Source organism: Sarcophilus harrisii, chromosome 2 (assembly GCF_902635505.1).
Source record: "Sarcophilus harrisii chromosome 2, mSarHar1.11, whole genome shotgun sequence".
NCBI classification, from domain to species: domain Eukaryota; kingdom Metazoa; phylum Chordata; class Mammalia; order Dasyuromorphia; family Dasyuridae; genus Sarcophilus; species Sarcophilus harrisii.
In genome coordinates this window covers 547,456,594-547,480,529 of record NC_045427.1, presented here as the reverse complement: position 1 = coordinate 547,480,529, position 23,936 = coordinate 547,456,594, and the positions used below count along the sequence as shown (strand labels likewise).

General features: G+C 36.9%; 1 protein-coding gene across 4 annotated transcripts in view; it reads left to right on the top strand.

Moving 5' to 3' along the window:
- The first annotated feature begins 799 nt into the window (after positions 1-799).
- Positions 800-23,936, top strand: part of ANPEP (alanyl aminopeptidase, membrane) — a 54,013-nt gene continuing 30,876 nt past the window's right edge. Inside the window, exon 1 of one of the 4 annotated variants that reach the window (XM_031955594.1) lies at positions 800-1,015. The gene's annotated coding sequence lies outside the window, so the exon portion shown is untranslated. Of the gene's footprint in view, positions 1,016-20,267; positions 20,285-22,408; positions 22,552-22,818; positions 22,936-23,936 lie in introns of those variants that run through there. The other 3 variants (XM_031955596.1, XM_031955595.1, XM_003755522.4) reach the window with 3 other exon arrangements.

Below are 23,936 nucleotides of genomic sequence, written 5' to 3'. Positions count from 1 at the left end.
TTAATTTGCATTTCTCTGATTAATAATGACTTCGAGCATCTTTCATATGGCTAGAAATAGTTTCAATTTCTTCGTATCCAGAACCTTTTAATTACAAACTCAAGGAGAGCCAAAGAAATTGCAGCACTTATGAATTCTTTCTTGTGTGGCTGGGTATATATCTAGTCTTAATCATTGATTGGCATTATCAGGCAAACTGAGACCTATTAAAAACCTTAGCTTAAAAAGGCCAAGGTCTCCCACTGCATCCAGCAAAATCTCTAATCCTCCTGATCTATATTTCTGGACATTGGGCCCAGATGGCTTTAGAGGAGAAAGTGAGGCAAGTGACCTTGCATAGCCTTCCTTTATTTACATCCAATGCACTTGCATGTCATGGCATCATCTCCCTGATGTTATGGTCCTCTTTGAGAACAAAGGACAAACAGCAGAGAGTAGATTCTTGAATTTTGAATGCTTCTATGGAAGTTAGTATGAATACTACCCAGAATTTTAAATTACAGAATCAGAATCAGGGAAAACCAAAGGAATAGCAACATTTAGGCATTCTTTTTTGGATGGTTGAGTGGTTCAGTGGATAGAGTGCTGCACCTAGAGTCAGAAAAATCTGAATTTGAATATTGCCTCAGACATTTACTAGCTATGTGGTCGGACAAGTCAAACCTTGTTTGTATCCGTCTATAAAATGAGCTGGAGAAGGAAATGGCAAATTACTCTGATATCTTTGCCAAGAAAATGTCAAAAGAGTCACAAAGAGTAAGACACAAGTGAAAATGACAAAACAGCAGCAACAACAAATTCTTTCTGATTCCAGTAACTCTCATAGTACCAAATCTATTTACAATATCTGTGGGGGTTGGACTTGATGAACTTTAAGGTCCCTTCCAGTTCTAAATCTATGTTCCTGTGAATATTGGACTTGGGGAATCAGGAGATCTGGGATTGAATCTTCATTCAGACATTTACTATGTCACCATGTACAAGTCACTTAAATTCATTGTTTCTCTTCTATAAGGTAAGAATAATAACCTTTGCAATATCTGTCTTGTAGGTTTGCTATGAGGAAAGGGCTTTGCAAATCTCGATGTGCTTTCCAAATGGTGAGTACTTTCTCTTTTCTCATAATAATGCTACACCATTGCCTCACTTATCCAGCATAGTTGGGGAGCGAACATGTTCCTTCTATAAGCAAATTTTCCTTGTCACTGAAATTCATTCTTGTGAGGATTTACATTTTTATATTTCCCTGGAACAGAGATCTGTTGCTGGTGCTTCCTCACGCAATGTGCATTATAGTTTATCTGCACCTGCCTATATCATGCAATTTGTTTCAATGCCTTTCCATAATTTCTTCATGGAGAACCAACCCAATGCCCTGGATATCTTCCTCCTGGCCTTTTAGCATTCCTTGCAAGATTAAGGTTCTTTATCTATTATCTTTTAATTTCATTACATGACTGACCTTCCTCTTCCAGTCCATACATTTCCTTGATAATTTCTTTCATAATAATAATTGATATTTATTACTTATTTATTCCTCATGGAAACCCTGTGAGATAAGTACTGTAGGTGTTAGGAGCTTAATTTTACAAATGGGAAAACTAAGATTTAGAGACATTATATGAATTGCTCATCATCATTATCATCATTGCTTGCACTTATGTAGTAATTTAAGGTTGCAAAGCACTTTATGCATGTTATCTCATTTGATCCTCATAACATCCCTGTGAATTAAGTGCTATTCTTTCCCCATTTTACACTTGAAAAAACTGAAATGAGAGGACAAGCAACTTATTCAGGTAGCCTGTAAGGATTTGAAGCAGGATTTGAACTCAGGTCTTCTTGATTTCAAGTCCAGCACTTTCTATGCCATTTAGCTCCTTTTTTCCTTTTATATGATCTTTTGAACAAGTCATCATTGGTAATATGACACAGTTTATTTATACCTATTGTGTTTTTTCTATTATTCTTTGGCTCTGTAATTCTGTGATTCTGATTCTCCTGAGATCATGAAGTTTTTTTACTCACAGACATAGGAGAACATAGATTTAGAGGAAGAAAGATCTTAGAAGTCATCTGGTATAGCTCCCTTATTCAAAGAAAAAATATTACAACAGTCAAAAAGAAGCATTTTAAGTACCAAGATATCACATTGAGGATCACATAAGACTTGGCAGTTTTAACCATAGATGAAACGAGATTTGGAAATTCAGCATTCCAAGGGGCAAACAATAACTTGCTCTGCAAAAGAAAACCCAAAAGGGAAAAAATGAATTCTTCCAACCACTGGATCTTTGAGATTCAGAAAACTGGATCCTTGAGTCCTCCATAACATCTCTGAACAGATTTGGAAGAGATATTGGAGCTTCTGGACCTGGAATGTCTCAGTTTCATGGTTATTGCCACTCCCTTTTGCTTCCAGGGTCAATGCTTTGAGCGTCCTATGTCCTTAGTGTACTCTCATGGGAGCCTTTGCTTTTGCTGCCCTTATATAAAGAATATTGCAGACTACAAATCTCAGTGGGCAATCTCTGGTTACACTGGGAAGCTTCTGCCTTGTTTGCCTTTTACTGGTGCTTGCTTTTCTGGAAGACCCACTTTCCTATTGCCTATGATATTCTGGCTCACTTCTTTATGCATTTCTAAATTGGATGAATTCACTTCCAATAATTTCTCATTGACTTTCTAAATGATTTGTTCTGATGCTCCTTTTAGGTTTTTGCTGGGATCAGTGTATGGGGGTGTTAGGCTGCTTGCCTCTGTATGAATCACCATTTTTGTCTTGAAGTTCCCAAATTCTATTATGAAGGGGAAACTAGGTGGCACAGTGAACAGAGTATCAACCATGGAGGCAGGAGAATCTGAGTTCAAATTCAGTGTCAGATACTTAATAGCTGTGTGACCCTGGATAAGTCACTTAACCCTGATTGTCTTAAAAAAAGATTTGTTTTTTAAAAATTCTGTTGTGGAATCAACAAACAAATTAGGATCTTATATTCTCTATACCACTCACAGAATTGTAAGATCTTAAAACTGGAAAGGATTTTAGAAGTCATTTACTCTTTCAAATTGAAGAAGAATCTTCTCTATAACATGCCCTCAAAGCAGCTATCTATCCTTTACTTGAAGAACACCAGAGGGGGGGGGTGGTGTTAAAATTCTCCCCTTAACTTGGCTCTTCTCAACAATGCAATGATTCAAGACAATTCCAATAGACTTCAGATAGAAAATGCCATCCACATCCAGAGATAGAACTATGGAAACTGAAAGTGATCAGAGCATTGTATTTTCATCTTTTTTGTTTGTTTTGCTTTGGTTTTTTTTTTTTTTCCTTTCTCAGGATTTTTCCCTTTTGGTCTGATTTTTTTTTTTTTTAAATACAGCATGACAATTATGGAAATATATTTAAAAGAATTACATACATTTAACTGTCAGATTGCTTGCTGTCTTGGGGAGAGGGAAGGTAGGAGAGGAAGGGAGAAAAATTTGGAACATTAAGTCTTACAAAAATGAATATTGAGAACTATCTTTACATGTACTTGGAAAAATAAAATATTATTGAGGAAAATAAAAGAATTATTTCCTTTCATAGAGCTCGTTTTCTTCTTTGTAGTTTCCACAAATTGCTTACTTTCCTCTTTTGGGGCTAAATAGGACAAATCTAATCTATTCTTCATATGACGGCCTTCAAATTCTTGAGGAAAGTTATCATGTTCTCTCAAGTCTTTTCTGTCTGGGCTAAAAGTTCCTCATTGCTTCATGGACCCTCATATGGTATGATCTTGATGCTCCCTCACCATCCTGGTTACATACCTCTGGATACTCTTCATCTAGTCAATATCCTTTTAAAACTGTGACACCCAAAATTAAAGACAATATATCAAATGAGGTGATTCAGGCCAATTCCCATAGACTTGTGATGGAGAGAGCCATCTGCATGCAGAGAGAGAACTACGGGGACTGAATGTGGATCACAACATAGTATTTTCACCTTTTTTGTTGTTGTTTGCTTGCTTTTTGTATTTTCTCTCTCTCTTTTTTTCTTTTTGGTCTGATTTTTCTTGTTCAGCATGGTACATGTGGTGATATGGAGGAATTGCCTGTTTGACCTATGTTGGATTGCTTGCTGTCTGAGAAAGGATGATGGGAGGAGGGGAGAGAGAAAAGTTTAGAACATGGGGTTTTGTTAGAATAAGTGTTGAATTCTGTCTTTGCAGGTGTTTTGAAAATAAAAAGCTATTATTAAAAAAAGAGAGACAAAACATCAGATAAATAGGATCTGACTAGCTGATCAATTATACAACACAATTTTTACTGTGTGCTGAGTCCTGCCCCTCTTGCAATTCATATTACAGTAGCATTTTTGGGGGGTGTTACCATGTTGCATTGTTGATTTACTATGTATCCAATGAGAGAGTCTATTTAGAGAATTGCCTGAGAAAACCTATCCCTTATGGTTTTATCAAGTATACCTAACATGTGCACAGATGATTCTCATAAAGAATTAATAGACATGAAACGGTAATCTCTGTTGCAAACAACTGGACATATGGTTTCATAGTTGCTGATGTTTTCACTTTTGCCTTTTTATACTAAAACTGTCTTTGATCTTTTCATTCTCTTAGAATTTCCCTCGTTTTGAGATTATCTTGAAAATTAATTCCTGAGTGAGTTTAACATTTTGCATCACTCCATATGGATTTTCTCCATATGCATTTGTCCAGATCCAGGCCCTTTTCCTGACTTTGCTCATATGTTATTTTTGCTTGTACATGTGGCCAATCATGGGAACAGATTGCTATGGAAACATTAAAAGATCTGTTTCATTTTACAATTATGTCCTTCTTTATAACTGTTCTCAAGGAGGCTTTGGTTTTCTTGGATCTCATACCAAACTTCAAACTTGTTTTCCCTCTTAATGTTTTTTTACTATTTTGTGAAAGGATCCCATCTATCATCTGCTATTCTGTCATTTTGCTATCAAATAAGCTTGTAATGCTAAACCTATGTTATTTTGGGATTTTTTGCCATTATAATTAGAGCAGCTACCTGGCTCAATAGATAGAGCTCTGAACCTCTGTCCTTAGACATTTTACTAGTGGTGTGATTCTGGGAAAGTCTCTTAACCCTGTCTACCTCAGTTTTTTCATCTATAAAATGAGCTGGAGAAGGAAATGGCAAACCACTCTAGTATCTTCACCAAGAAAACCCCAAATGGGGTCATGAAGAGTTGGACATGGTTGTATAAGCAGCAGCCACTATGATTGACAAGAAGATCAACTATTTTCTGTTTAAGATGGGTTATTTTTTGTTGTTCTTTTGGCCTTGCTGTGGTCATTATTTGGTATCCTTTAAACTTCTCTAAGAAATTAATATAATCAGCATCAACACCTTTGCTTTTATCCATTCTCAGTTTTCAGAATAAAAAGTCTCTTTAAATTTGTCCAGTTAGGAAACTTGAGTAGATGCCCACCAATTGGAGAATGGATGAATAAATTGTGGTATATGAATATTATGGAATATTATTGTTTGGTAAGAAATGACCAACAGGATAATTTCAGAAAGGCCTGGAGAGACTTACATGAACTAATGCTGAGGGAAATGAGCAGGACCAGGAAATCATTATATACTTCAACAACAATACAATATGATGATCAATTCTGATGGACGTGACCCTCTTCAACAATGAGATGAACCAAATCTGTTCCAATAGAGCAGCAGTAATGAACTGAACCAGCTACACCCAAGGAAAGAACTCTGGGAAATAACTATGAACCACTACATAGAATTCCCAATCCCTCTATTTTTGTCCACCTGCATTTTTGATTTCCTTCGCAGACTAATTGTACACTATTTCAAAGTTCATCTCTTTTTATACAAAAAAAAAAAAGAAAAAAAATTTGTCCAGTTAGACCTGCTAAAATTTCACACCATGTTTTGCTCTCACCTTATTATTTTTAAAACAATTTTACATAAATTTTAACTTTTCTGTATAAATGGCCCAGTGATTTGGTTGAACATGAACAATTGATTATGAAATGTCTTCTTTGTGTAGCAAGTTCTTCCTTTCTGTGAAGATAAGAATTATGAAATATGAAATTAAACTTTTGCTCAGTGTATGCCATTTCAAGGATGTTCTGGGTCCTGATTCTCTTCTTGAAAAAAATATTAATGATAAACAGGTTATGACTTCTGAGTTATCCATAAATTTTTGGCTTCTTCTATCTCATAATCCTGAATCATATGTTCATTATATATATATATATATATATATATATATATATATATATATATATATGTTTATTTATTGATAAATACATATATAAAAGTATAAACATATTTATGTATCTATATACATGTATAGGTATATATCTATAGAAGACTTATGATATATAGGGAGAAGCAATCTCCCTGTCTACATTTGACATTTGTATTAAAGGCATTGAACATCAAAGCAGAGTTTGAGTTAATTTTTGGGGTAGAGAAGGATCTTAAATTCTCTGCAACTCTACTCTCTGCAACAAATGTTGATGTAAAAGTTACAATTATCTTAGTGGTGGACTCCTTATAAATTCTCATCTGATTACTACAAAGTAAGATAATCAAGTGTCCTATCAAATGATGTTTCTTCTTGTTGGTGGGCACCCACTGAACTTAATTCCAACAACTCTTGATTTGTCTCTTTTAAGAAAACTTACAAATTATCTTTCCCTTTAGATTTGTTTTGCTTTCCAGGGTTTCAATAATAGAGAAAATGTCGACATAGTTATGTCTCTGGTTGTGGATTAACTTGCTAGTCAATGAATGCAATGTGTTCAGAGTTCCAAAAACTAAATGAATGTTTATAGATGATTCAAAGATAAACAAACAAAAAATTTGTAGATGGCATGATGAGTAGACTTGGAATCAGGAAGACCTGAATTTAAATTTCTCCTCGGACATTTATTAGATAAATGATTCTGGGCAAGCCATTTAGCCTCTCTCAAACTTAGTTTCTTCATCTCTAAAATGAGAATAACAATAATGGCACCTACTTCATAGAGTTGTTATGAGGTTCATATGAGATTTCAAATGAGATGTTATATGTAAAACATTTTGCAAACTTTAACATGCTTATAAAAAGTTAGTTAGTATTATCACTATGTTCTACATAAGTTTTGGCCACTTGGACACCATCACCACTGAAGCTGAAAGAGGCTACACAGGACCAAGGGGCTGTTTTTATCATTTTCACAGAGTGTCATGAGCAAAGAATTTATTCCTTAAGTACTTAAACTTTTTAAAATTTAAAATATATGCAATGAATCTCTCCTGGCCCCCATTCTTCCCTGCCCTTTTAAGCTGAGTGTAATAAGTGAATTAACTTATTTAAAACTTCAAATGAGAGATAAAGTGGGACAATGGATGGAGAGTAGATTTGGAGTAAGAATTGAATTTAAGTTTCCCCTTTGACACATACTGGCTATGTGACACTGATGTGAACTTCTGAGGAGTCCTTTCTCAGTTGTAGAGAGGGTGCCCTGCTATATTGGCAGAGGGAGTTCCTCACTTGGAGTGCTTTGTATCATCTATTGGGGAGCACTGTCTATAGGAATATAATTTCTGTTCACTTATTTTTGCAAGGTATTAGGGGGGTTTTGGCTATTTTTCTCCCCTAAATTGAGACATTTCTATCTCTCTCTGTATATTGTGACCCAAGCTTTTGGCAAGGGATATCATTGTGTGACTTGAAGGGAGGTATAATAGATATTTCTAACCTGTTCACTGCCTCCCTCAACTCTCTTCTCCAAAGGAGATTCTCATTCCTGCCAAGAGGAGGACCAGAAAGTTGGGGCTGGAAACTACTCAACTCCCCTCAGAAAAAGGGGAATAGCAGGATAGAACTATCTCTGTTTCTTTAAATATTTTTAGTCTAGGGGACATGATTAGGTTCAATCTGACTTTTAATCACTGTTATTATTGGGGGGAAAGGAGGCCCTCAAACCCTATATCCAATGCTTGACCCCTTTCCCACCAAGTACCAATTCCATGATGAACCCACACAGTGAATAACAAAGAAACTCGTTTGTCCAAATTGCAGCAAAACAGAAATCAGAGGTCTACATGGGAAAATAGGCAATAGAGTGAAAGAATTCTCCCACTGGAATAACTCATCTCAATCAGGATTGCACAAGTAGTAAGAGTCAGATTGAATTTGAACTTGGATGTTACTGACTCAGGTTCCTGGACTCTAACTACTACATCAGTTGTACACTGAGGTAGACAGAGTTGCAAAGGGAGCTGTGTTCTGAATGGTTGAAACTGTCATCCAAAGTGAACTATTATGGTTGTTACAATCTAGTTCACACATCGAGTTTCTTTCTTTCTTTCTTTATTCATTTTTTTTTTTATTATAGCTTTTTATTTACAAAACATATGCTTAGGTAATTTTTCAAACATTGACCCTTGAAAAACCTTCTGTTCCAACTTTTCCCCTCCTTCCCACTCCTCCCCCTCCCCCGCGCCTTCTCCTAGATGGCAGGTAGTCCAATACATGTTAAATATGTTTAAGTATAACACATCTAGTTTCTTTAGAGCAGGAAGCTTTAGGCTGTATTCCTCACTGTCAGATCTTTCTCTATCATGTAAAAAAACCTCTTCACCCTTGAAGTTAATTCTACTCACAGTCTTAACCCACAGGAAATACTAGTATCTCATAGCCTCTCCCTCAGATAAACCAATTCCTTCCATTTTAAGGGGATGCCCAATCCACACCTCTCCAGGTTTCACTCTGGCCTCTTTTTATCATGCTTTAGTTGTGTACCTTCACAGTACTACCTGCTCTCACCCCTAACTTTTTAGCTTCCTTTTATGTGGTATCTTCCCCCATTAGGATGTAAACTTCTTGAGGACAGGGTCTGTCTTTTTTTCTGCTTGTATTTGTGTTCCTACAGAGCAGTACAATGCCTGGCACATAGTATTGCTTAATAAATGTTGGTTGTCTTGACTTGATTTAGAAACTCTCTGTTCCAGTGAAGATCTGGCAAATTATTTGTAATTTATAGTTTTAGAATGAATGAAAACACATTTATTGAACATTTATGCATTCTACCAAGCACTATGCTTAAAGGCTGAGATACAAACACAAAAAATGAAAATACCTGCCACTTATATTTTAATAAGGAAAAGTAATATTATATAAGATAGCCAGGTAGGGGTATTTTGGTTTCAGATATCACAGGCATGGTGAAGGGATCCCTTTGTAGTAGCAATGGCAATATTGATTTGATTTCTGAACAAGACAGCAATGCAAGATGAGGAGGTGAAGGGTGATAGAGAAGAATGTTATCAGAGACAAAAATAATGGTGTGAAAGGAGGCCAGCTAGATATAATAGACCACTGTAGAAACTCACCACTGGGAAGATCAAGGACCTAGGGAGGCAGTGAATCCTGAATGAAGAGTTAAGTGGCCCTAGACAAGGTCTTTATACATAATGTGTGTGGCAGGATTTAGAATTATAGTCTTCCTTAATCCAAGGTCAGCTTGATATCTATGGGATAAAGCTGTGAGAGAAAGAGAAAAAAACATTTTCTGACTGGATTATGCACTGGGAAAATTGAAATAATATATAATGAAGCTGGATAGATAGTTGTAAAGAACTTTACAAATCAAACAGAAGAATTTATATTTGATCCTAGAGGCAACGGGGAGCCACTGAATTTTAATGATACTAGAGTAATATAGTCTGATCTAAGCTTAAGAAAAATCTCTTTAGTAGTAGTATGGCAGAAGAAATGGATTGGAGAGATATTTGAAGCAGGGAGACCAGTTAGGAGACCTTTGCCATATTCTAAATAAGAAGTAAAGAAAGCCTGAATAAGGGTAATATTTTATACTGTAGTATTACCTGTTACTGTTGTTGTTTGTCCTTTGTTCTCGAAGAGGACCATGTCCTGATCTATATCTTGTCACAGGACTCAGATGACTCTAGAGGAGAAAGTGATACTGTTGACTTTGCTATAAACCTCCCTCACCCTCACTTAAATCCAACTCATTTGCATATCATGGCTTCACTTCCCTAATGTTACTGAAGGACAAAGAGCAACCTTTGTGAGTAGGAGTAGGAGCTGCCCCACTAGGGACTCAATTGCAACTGGCCAATTTGACAACAAACTTTTCTTTTCTTTCTTCATGCCCTTCCCTTCCCTCTGTCCACATAGGGTATCATACCCTTACTTGTATGTGCCTTTCCCAGAGGAATGTAAATTTTGATCATTGTGTGAGCGATGAAGAAGACCCTTACCGAAAATGACTACTCAGAGATCACTCAGTAGAAGGCAGAAAAGTTGTTTATTGAAAGCCTCTGGAGGATGAGCCGTCCTATTGGGAGATAAGAAAGAGAAAGCTCATGGTAGGAGGGCTAAAGAAGTAATAAAGATACATAGCTTTTATACAAGAAATTACATCACAAGTAAGAGAGCATTGAGAAGGGGAGGGGGAGGTATCTAATTGGTTGTTGCTATTTGAGGAGATTGGAATGGAAGGTTTCTATTTCCCTGAAATCTCCTGATTTCTAGAAAACAGAAAGTCAGGCCTTCAGACTTAATCAAGCAGACAGTGGTCCAGCTAATAGACTAAATATCGATAAATGTCAAATACCAATAAATGTCATCAGCTCAGGTTAAGTAAATATGTTTCTAACTAGCCAAGACTCAAGGAAATATGAGCCTGCACATATATATATACAGGTCATAGGGGAAAACACAGAAATAATGAAAATAAAATACAGAAAAGGAATTCATATATTCCTGTTAGTTCTTCACCTTATCTCTCTCTATTCCATACAACTGAAACACTGGGGTTTACAGTTTAAAGCCTTAAACCCAAATCACCCTTGTTCTCATTGATTATTCCTGAAAAAGCTGTGATTGGATATACAATACTGGTGTACCTTTGGCATCAATGTTTGCCCTACTACATCAATTCTGGGTTTTTTTTTTTTGTTTTTTTTTTTTTTTTGTATAGCTTCAATGGCTGTCTTTGGCTCTTACTTAACCTTTGCAAATATTAGCTTGCTTTCCAGATTGTTTCCAATTCTACTTATTTATCACTCTGGGCTGTTGTCTTTTTTTTTTTTTTTTTTTTTTAATTTTCAAATAATTGGGGCAGCTAAGTGGTACAGTGGATAGAGCACCATTTCTGAAGTCAGGAGGACCTGGGTTCAAATTTGATCTCAGACACTTAACACTTGCTAGCTATTTGACCCTGGGCAAGTCACTTAACCCCAATTGTCTCAGCAAAATAATAATAATAATAATAATTCAACAATGTGTTTTCCAAATACATGTAGAGATAGTTTTCAACATTTGTTTTTCTAAGTCTTTGTGTTCCAAATTTTTCTATTGTCCTTCCTAACCTACCACTTCCCCAAGACAGCAAATAATCTGATATAGGTTAAATATATTGTTATGTTGTACAAGAAAAATCAGACCAAAAGGAAAAAGAATAATGAAAAACAAACAAATAAAAAATAAAAATAAAAATACTATGATGCCTTAATTTATATTCAGTCTCCATAGTTCTCTCTCTTTCTCAATCCCTAGGTGAAAAGAAAAGACTGAATTGTGAATTGACTGGTCTTTCCTAGGAGTCCCTGAAATGTACCAACTCTTTGAGAAAGTGTTTTCTAAGCCACCCAAGCCTACCTCCAGTAGGATAGGTCTCTTGGTGTAAGCCAAAGATGTTTGGAGTATGGGTTTGGGTGTCATCTCTGAAAGAATTCAGGCTCAAACTGATGAGGTTGAGGGCAACTAACACCAAATTATAGGATTTGTAGCAATTCACACATGAGGAATTCACAAAAGGCTTTCTCTTGTCAAAAGGCAGGTTTATTTATTTATTATTTAAGAGGTAACAGACAAAATGAAGAGGTAAAATAGACACCATAAGTGGTAAATATGAAATAAATTTGGGAGAGCATATAGTTAGCAAGGAAAGTGGTTTTAACAATTAACAATGGAAAAGACAAGTCCCCCAGTAGAACTCACAACCAGGAAAGAGGGAATACTCCATGAGGTGGGAGTGCACCATTGACTGGCAGGCTGAATCCATACAGAAGTTTAGTACCTTAAAAGAATGAGTTGTAACAAGGAGAAAGACATCATGAGGCATGGAAGAGGAATGAGAGGAAAGACACCATAAGGCAGAATGCTGTGGACGACTAATCCAAAAGGGATTCAACAAAGATGACATAGGCCATGAACAGATTTGTAGAGGATTTAACTTTGGGGAGTTTGACATCTTAACTTGACTTTCTGATTTGGAAACAGTAAAGTGGGGTTACCCAAGATTTCCACTAGGATGGGACAGTATGATTGAATAGGTTCACTTCCCTATTTAGCCTCAGGGAATAATCTTATCAGTACTGCAGTCTTTCTCTGCCAACCCCAACTAATTACTCAAGATCTCATCAAAACATTTCCAAATGAAGTAAGGACACTTATATGGGGTAAGGGCACCTTGAAGGCTTTCTCCTTAAGTGAGAAGGGCAACTACCAGAGTGAGGCTAGGATTTATATAAAGGAAAGTTAAAAAACAACAACAACAACAAATCAGAATTGGGCAGAGCAGGAAAGTTGGATGATCTCAGAGGAGATTTTGTATGTCTTTGGACAAACTCAGAAAAGTTACTGTGAATGGATTAAGGTACATATGGAAAAAGGTAAAAGGCCCTTTTATTCTAATGAGATTCATGAGAGAACATAAGTGATAAGAATATTGGGGCTGGGGCTGCAGGTTGGGTTCCAGGTCTAGATATATTCCAAACAATTCCAGAGCTTAAGGGATTGGCCAGGATCAAGAAACAACTATACACAAAAAGACTACTGATTTGTAGGACTAGGAATTTCAACTTTTCATCTCAAATTTTTGCCCAATTATCTTACACCCCAACAAATTCTCCTGTAGTTGGGAGGACTGAAAGTTATATCATTCTCCCTCTTTTTCATCTCTACTGGTCCCTACTTCAATCCTCAATGAATTTGGTGGTGTGGTAAGAGTTTGAGATATGAACTCCTATTACAGAAGGTCAATCCAGGACTAGAAACTCTTCTTACTCTTGTGGACTTTGAGACAGATAAGATGAATTCAAATATGCTGAGGGAGGATAAAGAAAAACTGAATGGTATCTAGGAGACATGGAAGAACTGACTATAAAACAAAGATGAGAATGGAGTATGTTTCTACTTAACCAAAGGTCATGTAGGGTAGACACACCTATCCAGAGTACAGATAAGAACCAGGAAATAAGCTAAAAGATAATTTATTTTATTCATCTGGGTCCTGGACTTCATTTAGGTTCCATTAACTCAATGTAGCCGTAAAATCAAACTAGATTGTTTTTCTGATTACACAGCTCAGAGCATCTTAGAAACAAGGAACAGACCCCCCCCCCAAAAAAAAAAAAAAAAAAAAGAGAGAGAGAGAAAGAAAAGAGACAGAAAAGCTACAAAATGGTGGTATTGTGACTACATCCAGCCATTCTGGAGAGAAATTTGGAACTTTGCTCAAAAAGCTATAAAACTGTGCATACCCTTTGACCCAGCAGTGTTACTACTGGGCTTATATCCCAAAGAGATTTTAAAGAAGGGAAAGGGACCCACATATGCAAAAATGTTTGTGGCCACCCTCTTTGTAGTGGCCAGAAACTGGAAACTGAGTGGATGCCCATCAATTGGAGAATGGCTGAATAAATTGTGGTATATGAATATTATGGAATATTATTGTTCTGTGAGAAATGACCAACAGGAAGATTTCAGAAAGGCCTGGAGAGACTTACATGAACTGATGCTGAGTGAAATAAGCAGGACCAGGAGATCATTATATGCTTCAATAACGATACTATATAATGATCAATTCTGATGGATGTGGCCATCTTCAGCAATGAGATGAACCAAATCAGTTCCAATAGAGCAGTAATGAACTGAACCAGCTACACCCAGGGAAAGAACTCTGGGAGATGACTATGAACCACTACATAGAATTCCCAATCCCTCTATTTTTGTCCACCTGCATTTTTGATTCCCTTCACAGGCTAATTGTACACTATTTCAAAGCCCGTCTCTTTTTATACAGGAAAATAACAGTTTGGACATGTATACTTATATTGTATTTAACTTATACTTTAACATATTTAACATGTATTGGTCAACCTTCCATCTGGGGGAAGGGGTTGGGGAAAGGAGGAAAAAAGTTGGAACAAAAGGATTTTCAATTGTCAATGCTGAAAAATTACCTATGCATATATCTTGCAAATAAAAAGGTATAATAATAATAAAAAAAGAAAAGCTACAAAAACTAGACATAATCAGACCTCCTTATATATTCTAATACCCATTTCTAGCATAGCTACATAGAATAACAATTATAAACAATGTTTATAATTACAAAAAACCTTGAGAGACAGTATGATATATTGATTAACAAGCTGGCCTCAGAGCTTGAAAGACCCAAGTTTAATTTACACTCTCTATAATATCAGCTAGTTCCTAAATCTCTCAGTACTCTAGGAATCTTTTTATATAAGTTGCAGAAAAGTATGTTCTGTATTGCTATTTTCTTCATTAAGGAGTTTCTAATATCAATGAAATCATATACAATCCTAAATTATTCCTTCCTTCATTCAACAAATATTTATTGAGCATCATGGGATAACCAAAGACAAATGAGATGAGACTGGGGTCTGATAAGGTCAATAAGACATATGTAAATAACTTTAACAGGATATATGAAGTAAGTGTCATGAGGCAGTTATAAAGTGCTCAGGGAAAGAAGAGATTTGCTGATTGAGTTTCTGGATTGGTTACAGATTGGTGAATGCTTGATGTGAGTTTTGGATAAATGATGTTTCCTCATCCTCATACCAATTCCCCTGCTTAATTCTCTACCCGATAACCAGAGTTCCTGTACCTCTTGCTTATCATCAAATCCTTTTCTTCAACAAAGGATATCTGTGTTGTCTGGAAAGGCTTTATGAAGGGAATGGCATTTGAATGATGCTTAAAAGATAGGTAGTAATTGGACAGGCAGACCCACAGTCAAGATGGAGGAAGGCAACTGATTTTCCAGGCAAAAGAGATATGCCATTGGTTGAGATAGGGCAAAGAAGTGGGATAGTGCAGAGACAGTTTTTGAAGAGAGACCAAGTAGTCTACCTTGGTTAGAACCTAAAATGGTTAAAGGAGGAAGATTGAAATTTAAGTCTGGAAATATAAACTGAATTTCAATGTGAGGGTCAAGAAGGTGAACTATATTCAGTAGGCTACATGGCTTATGAACAGCAGGAGAGACAAGAGTATACTTATGTGTGAAGAAGATTTATTAGACATGAATGTGTAGGATAAATTGTAAAGAGTTGAGATTAGAGGTTTTTGCTATTGTTCAGTCATTTCACTCAATGTTTGACTCCTTGTGACCCTATTTGGCATTTTCTTGGCAAGGACACTGGAGTAGTTTGCCATTTCCTTGAGGAAACCATTTAGAAGCCTGTGGACAATATTCCAGGCCAAAGCTAAGAATTGAGGTGTCTAAGGATATTCTATAGTTTTGACCCAGAATGAAACTATTACTATAAATATGAAAATTAGGAGATGAAACAAATTTAGGGTGGGGGAAGTGATGAGTTCATTGATGTGTTAACTTTGATTTTTAAGTAGGAAATGCAAATGGAGTTGTCCAAGAGACACTTGGAACTACCTCTTAAGAAACTACCTCTTATATCACTATATCACTACATGAGACTGGCTAAGATGACAGGAAAATATAATGACGAATATTGGAGGGGATGTGGGAAAACTGGGACACTAATACATTGTTGGGGGAACTGTGAACAGATCCAGCCATTCTGGAGAACAATTTGGAACTATGTTCAAAAAGTTATCAAACTGTGCATACCTTTGATCCAGCAGTGTTACTACTGGGCTTATATCCCAAAGAGATCTTAAAGGAAAGAAAGGGAACCACATGTGCAAAAATGTTTGTGGCAGCCCTTTTTGTAGAGGCAAGAAACTGGAAACTGAGTGGATGCCCATCAGTTGGAGAATGGCTGAATAAGTTATGGTATATGAATGTTATGGAATATTATTGTTCTGTAAGAAACAATCAGGAGGATGATTTCAGAGAGGCCTGGAGAGATTTATAGGAACTGATGCTAAGTGAAGTAAGTAGAATCAGGTGATGATTATACATGGCAACAGCAATGTTATATGATGATCAATTCTGAAGGACGCGGCTCTTTCCAACAATGAGATGATTGACGCTGGTTCCAATGATCTTGTGATGAAGAGAGTCATCTACACCCAGAGAGAGGACTGTGGGAACTGAGTGTGGATCACAACATAACATTCTCATTCTTATTGTGGTTGTTGTTCACTTGCATTATATTTTCTTACTCATTTACTTTCCTTTTTGATCTGATTTTTCTTGTGCAGCAAATACACATATTGGATTTAACATATATTTTAACATGTATAACATATATTGGATTGCTTGCATCTAGGGGAGGGAGTGGGGGCAAGAAGGAGAAAATCTGAAACACAAAGCTATGAAGAGTCAGTGTGAAAAATTATTCATGCTTCTGTTTTGAAAATAAAAAGCTTTAAAAATAAAAATTAAAAAAAAAAAAAAAAAGCTACCTCTTAGAAGAATCAGGCCAGACCTATAAATCTGAAAGTTGTTTGGCTAGAGTCGATAGTTGTAGAGTATAGAACAAATAAGATGGGGAAGTGGAAAAAATACAGAGCAAGAAGAGAAGGAGGTTGAAAACATAACTCTGGAAGATACCAACATTTAGTAGAGGGTTGGGAGAGAATAATGAGAAGAAATAAAGAGGAATAGTCAAAAAAAAAAAAAAAAAAAAAAAGGAAGAGAAGTGGGATGAAGCCTAGAGGTGAACATTCTAATAAGGAAAGAAGTCTGCAGAATCAAATGTTACAAAAAGAGTAAAAAAATAAAGGCAGTGAAAAGCTAAAAGAAAATGTCATTTGGGAGATTATGGGTGACATTTGAGATAGCAGTTGGAATAGTCTCTTCCTTCATCAACATGTATTGGATTATTTATTTATTAGTTAAAGCTTTTTATTTTTCAAAACATATGTGTGGACAATTCTTCAACATTAGCCCTTGTAAAATCTTGTGTTCCAATTTTCCCCTCCTTCCCTCATGCTCTCCCCTGGATGGCAAATAGTCCAAAATATGTTAAACACTCTAGAAATATATGTTAAATTCAATATATGCAGTGTATTGGATTTTTTAAAAGTCCCAGTCAAAATCCCACCTTCTACAGGAAGTCTTTGATTTCTCCTATTAGACTGTGAGTTCCCTAAGGGCAGAGTCTTTTACTTCTTTTTGTTTCCCTAGTCATTTAGTACTCTGTGTGGCACTTCGAAGTATGCATTTAATAAATGTTTGTTGCTGATTGAGTTGTGGTATAGTAGAAGCACTGGATTGTTCCTTATGTGATTTAGGATAAATCAACTTATTTCTTTGGGCTGTAGCTATAAAACTTGGACAAGATAATTCCTAAAGATCTTTGAGTTCCATTGATGAATCTCTGGCTGAATATCAGGAGAGTGGTGAATGCAGAAGTTATTTTTATTTTTTTATTTTTTATTTTTTTAATTTAATAGCCTTTTATTTACAGGATATATACATGGGTAACTTTACAGCATTAACAATTGCCAAACCTCTTGTTCCAATTTTTCACCTCTTACCCCCCCACCCCCTCCCCTAAATGGCAGGATGACCAGTAGATGTTAAATATATTAAAATATAACTTAGATACACAATAAGTATACATGACCAAAACATTATTTTGCTGTACAAAAAGAATCAGACTCTGAATTATTGTACAATTAGCTTGTGAAGGAAATCAAAAATGCAGGTGGGCATAAATATAGGGATTGGGAATTCAATGTAATGGTTTTTAGTCATCTCCCAGAGTTCTTTTTCTGGGCATAGCTAGTTCAGTTCATTACTGCTCCATTAGAAATGATTTGGTTGATCTCGTTGCTGAGGATGGCCTGATCCATCAGAACTGGTCATCATCTAGTATTGTTGTTGAAGTATATAATGATCTCCTGGTCCTGCTCATTTCACTCAGCATCAGTTCGTGTAAGTCTCTCCAGGCCTTTCTGAAATCATCCTGTTGGTCATTTCTTACAGAACAGTAATATTCCATAATTTTCATATACCACAATTTATTCAGCCATTCTCCAACTGATGGACATCCATTCAGTTTCCAGTTTCTAGCCACTACAAAAAGGGCTGCCACAAACATTCGTGCACATACAGGTCCCTTTCCCTTCTTTATAATCTCTTTGGGATATAATCCCAGTAGTAACACTGCTGGATCAAAGGGTATGCACAGTTTGATAACTTTTTGAGCATAGTTCCAAACTACTCTCCAAAATGGTTGGATTCGTTCACAACTCCACCAACAATGAATCAATGTCCCAGTTTTCCCACATCCCCTCCAACAATCATCATTATTTTTTCCTGTCATTTTAGCCAATATGACAGGTGTGTAGTGGTATCTTAGAGTTGTCTTAATTTGCATTTCTCTGATTAATAATGACTTGGAGCAGCAGAAGTTATTTTTAAAGACGTTGACTGGGTAGTAAGGAAGTAAAGGCAAGTGTAGACTACTTTTTCAGAAAGTATGGAAGTGAAGAAAAGGAAAGAAATCCTCGATAGAGTATGTAGCAGGGTATATAAGTGTTTTTTCCTTTTAATTTTTTTTTTTTTTAAGTCTTTATGGTTTGTTCCCATGGGGAAGACAGAGTAGAGAAGAGCAGCTCCCCTGACTGGTGACTTGTTTCTTTTGGATCATTATTTTAGGAAAAACCTAGCCTTGTTTCCCTTTACTTTACCTGGCCATCTGGTAGCCTTCTCTTCTATGTCCTTAGCAGACTTGCCTCTGCAACCTTTCCCCTACTTCCATACCCCATTCTATTTTTTTTTAAGACCACAGGCTCCCATTTTTTTTGTGTGTTTAGCCTTCCCTATTAGACTATAAGGAATAATTAGGTGATTCAGTGCACAGAATTCCAAAAATGAAGTAAGGAGGACTCCAACTCAGACACTAACTGTATGACACTAGTCAAGTCACTTAAAATGAACTGGAGAGGGAAATGGTAAACCATTCCAACATCTTTGCTAAGAAAACCCCAAATGAGGTTGTGAAGAGTCAGACAACTGAGCAATAACATTAGAATTTTTTTTTTTTAATGTTTGGGGATTATATTTTTTGAATTTGTATCTTTAGCTTAACACAGAACCTAACCCATAGCAAACACTAGATAAATATTCTTACATTCATTAGGAAAAAAACCCAACAACTCTTTTAACAAATATTCCTCATTGACTATATCCAAACAATTCATTCCATTCTGCATTCTAAGTCTAAATTTTATTTTATTTTATTTAAAATTGAGGGCATCTGGTAGAACAGTAAATAGAGAGGCTGTTTCATAAATTGTTTCAAGATCAACCTCTCAATTAATAAACCTTTAATAAGCTTTTACTATGAGTCAAGCAGGTCAATAATCAGACAAAAGACAATTTCCGTCCTCCTGGAACTCACAATCTAGTAGGGGGGCAACATGCAAATAAATATACTGAGAGCAAACTATAGCTTGGATTAATAGGAAGTGCTAGACGTAAGAGGGATGGAAAAAACTTAGTGAAAGGGAAGATTTTAAATAGGAATAGTCTTGGGCAAGTTGATTGATTGTTGATTAAGGGATTTCTTGTCTGGACTAAAAGAAAACATAGGTTGTTTTGAGGTATTTTTTTGGGGGGGGGCGGGGATGGTTTAGGGGAGGAATTCCTTAGGATATTTATGGGCTAAAGAGAATAAAACAGCTAAAGGGAAGAATTTGAAAAGGTAAGAGAAAGATGAGATAATAGATGGAATCAGATTTTGGTGTGGCTAAATGAATGGTACTTGACTGGTGGAGGGTTAGTCTAGAGGAGGAGGATGGGTGTTTTTCCCTTTGAGACCAGAGTGAGGGGGGAATGGGATGGATAGCCTCTATTGACCTCTACATTCTCCACAAAGAATTAAATAAAGTGTAATCTGCTGTTGGGGGAGGAGAGGACTACCACTGGGAATTTGAAAAGAGATTCTTATCAGTACTTAAGGGGAGTGGGATAAAGGATCAAGGTGCATTGTGGTTTTGGTTTGACTTCAAGTTTCCCCGCATTTGGCCTTGGTGCTTAGTTGCCCACCTGCAGGAGCAGAGAAGGTAAATACTGAGCTTTACATGGGAGTTTGGGCATTAATGAAATGGGTGAAGTAAAAGGTAAAAGGCTAAAATATTTGAAATTGGCTGATGATTCTTTCCAAATTACTTAGGAAGACAAATGAGGAAGGATTGAGGGAGTAGAGAAATCATGAGGACAAAAATCTTAAAGAGGGGAAGAGGTCAAACGGGAAGGTAGCAAGCAAAAATGGGGATTTTATAAGATTTTGGAAGTAAAATAATTCTAAGTGATGGGAAAAGTCCAAAGAGTGTTGAGACTTATTTATAGGTGGTTACTAAAGGGCTCCAAATTATGTTTAAGGAAGGCATAATAATAATAATTCCTGTTTAATCATATTGAAAACTAATTACAATTTTGAAAAATTAGTCAAAATAGTAATTTTGACAAATTAGTAAATAAACCTTTATATTGTAGATATGAGCTGTACTTTGCTTTCTGATTAGAAAGTGGAAAAATCTGAGTTCAAATACTGCTTCAGGCATTTGCTGACTGATACTTAACTCTTTTCAGTCTGTTTCCTAATCTGTAAAATGGGGGTAATATGTAAAAATGAGGCACCTTTCTCAAAGGGTTGATATAAGGATCTTGAGAGAGAAACGAACAGTGCCTATTAGAGAGAAAAGGGGAACAAGCTTTTAAACTACTAGATGCCAAACCCTGCATTAGGCTCATTGTAGATATTATCCTAAATACACGTGATATATTCTCCTTTTATAGTTGAGGGAAGGTAGGCAGACTAATAGTTCAAATAGAAGAAGTTCACTTCATTCCAGGTAGTCCTGTAACCACTTGCAGTCCATTTTGCTGCCTAGATAGAACAACTTTACCCACAATTTCGTCCTTTTACCAATATTAAGTAGTATCTTCTCTGTAATTTATAATTTTATTTTTTATTTTCAGTAATTTATAATCTTTAATATTTATTTATTTGCTGAAGCAATTGGGGTTAAATGACTTGCCCAGGGTCACACAGCTAGCTAGGAAGTGTCTGAGGCTAGATTTGAACTCGGTCTTCCTGACTTCAGGGCTGGTGCTCTTATCCACTGCACCATCTAGCTGTCCCATAATCTTGTAATCTTAAAAAAGTAATTCATAATCTTAAAAAATCTACTCAATATGTAGATTACTGAGGGACTAATGACTTGCTCAGACCCACAGTCAGTAACCCAGGTCTTAGTGTAGAGGCTAGCTCTTTTCCCACTATCCAATTACTGCCTTAGTTATATTTCAGTTATTATCACTCTTCCTGTCTTTTTTTCCTTTTTTTTAAAATAAGAGGCTTTCACTGTTAAAGTGTCTTGTTGAGGGTCACAGCTAATAAATATCCAGAAACTAGTTTTGAAATCTGGTCTTCCTGATTCCAGGACTAGTACTCTATCCACTGTGCCACCTAGATAACCCTCTTTTTCTAAATTCTATTCATCCCTCTATTCATGTGTAGTTTCCTCCCCCCCTTAATAGTTTGATATACTCCTAGAGCTGGAGATTATCTACTAGCTCTCTCATTTACAGATGAAAAAATTAAATCTCAGATTTATCTCTGGATGATTTAGTTTGTAAGCAGGAGAGCCAAGATTCAACTCCAGGTCTTCTAACTCCAAATCCAGTGCTTCTGCCACAACATCCCAGACATATTTCCATCAGAAATGACTAAAAAAAGTGTCTTCTGCTTAGAGGGAGAAACTGCTTTAGTTATCTAGGAAAAAGGTAATAAAGGAAAAAAATGAAGGCTTCAGGGATCAGGCATGGTATTTAGGGTAGAGTTTGGTACAGATAATTCTCATAAGTCTAGTTTTGGGTTTATTTTGCATAACCTCTCTGCCAGTCAGGGAATTGATCTGGGGTGGGGGTGAGGGTTGGATGAACCTTCACAACCAAGTGCAACCCTGCTCCTTAGTAGAAGTCCGGTACATGGCCTTTTTCTGTTTATTCCTGGCATCTGAAGGACAGGACAAGAATCAGCCTAGCCTCCCTTACCCAGAAACAAATGCTTTCCAGATGTGTAAGCAGCTGTTGCTGGAGAGCAGAGAGGAATGTGGTCCTAAGCCAGGTCCCTGGGACCCAGGGGCTGTGGAACTACAGCCAGATGGTGGGTTTTGCAGAGCAGTTTATACAGCCAGGAAGGAAGGAACCCAGGGAACAAAGAACTCCTCTTGTTTCCACCAAGGGTGCTGCTATCCCCTGCTTCTCGACCGGTCTACACTCCAGGCCCACTTGTAGCTGGGCTGGGCAGGAAAACCTTTCTATGGTAGGTCACACAGTGCCATCCAGGATCCTGGTGGCAGGGGCATGAATTTCTCCTACAGTGTCAGATTATAGGCATATTTTCTTGTGGTTGGTCTTCCCGTTTTGGCCTAATAGGCATGGAAGGGGTTAACCCAGAGGGACCTTCATAAGGTCAGGTTACTTCCCCTTAAAAATATGGAGAAGTTTCCTATTGAGATGGGCTGGGGGATAGGAGGAGTCTGGTTAGTGGGTGTCAGCTACTCCTTTGCAGGAGAGGGCTGGGTCTTGGCCTGGCTCAGAAGATCTAAAAGTGAGTTGGGGGAAGGATAAGGTGCTGGGACCATAGTAGCAGCTGCAGCTGGAAGAGGGAACATGGATGTGAAGAATCACTGCTGGCTCCGGGAAGGTGAGCAGAGGCTCTGGTTTTGGATTACTGTATTTGGAGATGTCCCCAAGAACTTGGCTCTTTGGAGTCCTGGCTCCTTCCCCCCCTCACTTGATGCCCTTGCCCTTTTAAAAGGAGAAGCATCTCACTATTTGAGGATGCTGGTGGGCAGGCTGGAGGAGGGTTATTAAGCAAGAAATCACTGTAGACTGACTCTAGAGTGGGATCCCAAGGACGTCTGGGTTAGAAGCATTTTGTAGGAGTTGAGCAAGGGAAATAGAATCCAAAATGCCATTTGCCAGATGAGAAAATTTGAGTTCTTGAAAAAGTTAAATCACTTGTCTGAAATCTAATCTATTTAGTCAATTAAGAACAGAGTCAGGACCACCACTCAGGCTATTGTGGTCAGAGCCCTAAATTTGGAGTCCCGTTTATTTGGTTTCAGATCTGTGTCATTGATTACCTATGGGGTTGAGAATCTTTCTGGGCCTGTTTTCTCACCTGTAATATGACGAGGATGGAAGAGATGGCTGGTGGAGTCTAAATTTATTTCCACTATACACCACACCTCTTTCCTAAGGAGATGAGATAAAGAATAAAATGGGAGAATGTGGGGTGTGTGTTTTTAGTGTGGGAGGTCATATAGAAGTATGGGACTGCAGTAGGGTTTTATGTAGGTTAAAGGGAGAGGAAGTGACTTGAAGGAGGAGGGTCTCTGTAAGGTAGGGGATAAAGCTCAAGTAAAATTAAGAGCTGGATCTGTCATTTTAATTGCATAGTGAACTCCTAAAGTAGAAATTCCTTCTACTGCTAGACTCTTGTCCGAGTCAATAATTAATTCATAAAAGTTTATATAAAACTTAGATGGGTGTTGTGGGTTAGGACATCTTACATTTCATTAGTAAAAATGGGAGTAAGGTCAACCTGAGAGTATGTTTTGAGGAATAGTATAAAGGGAAGGTGGAAAGAAGGAAGGCAGCAAAGACAATCTTGGAAACTTGGACTCTGGCCAGTCCCAGTTG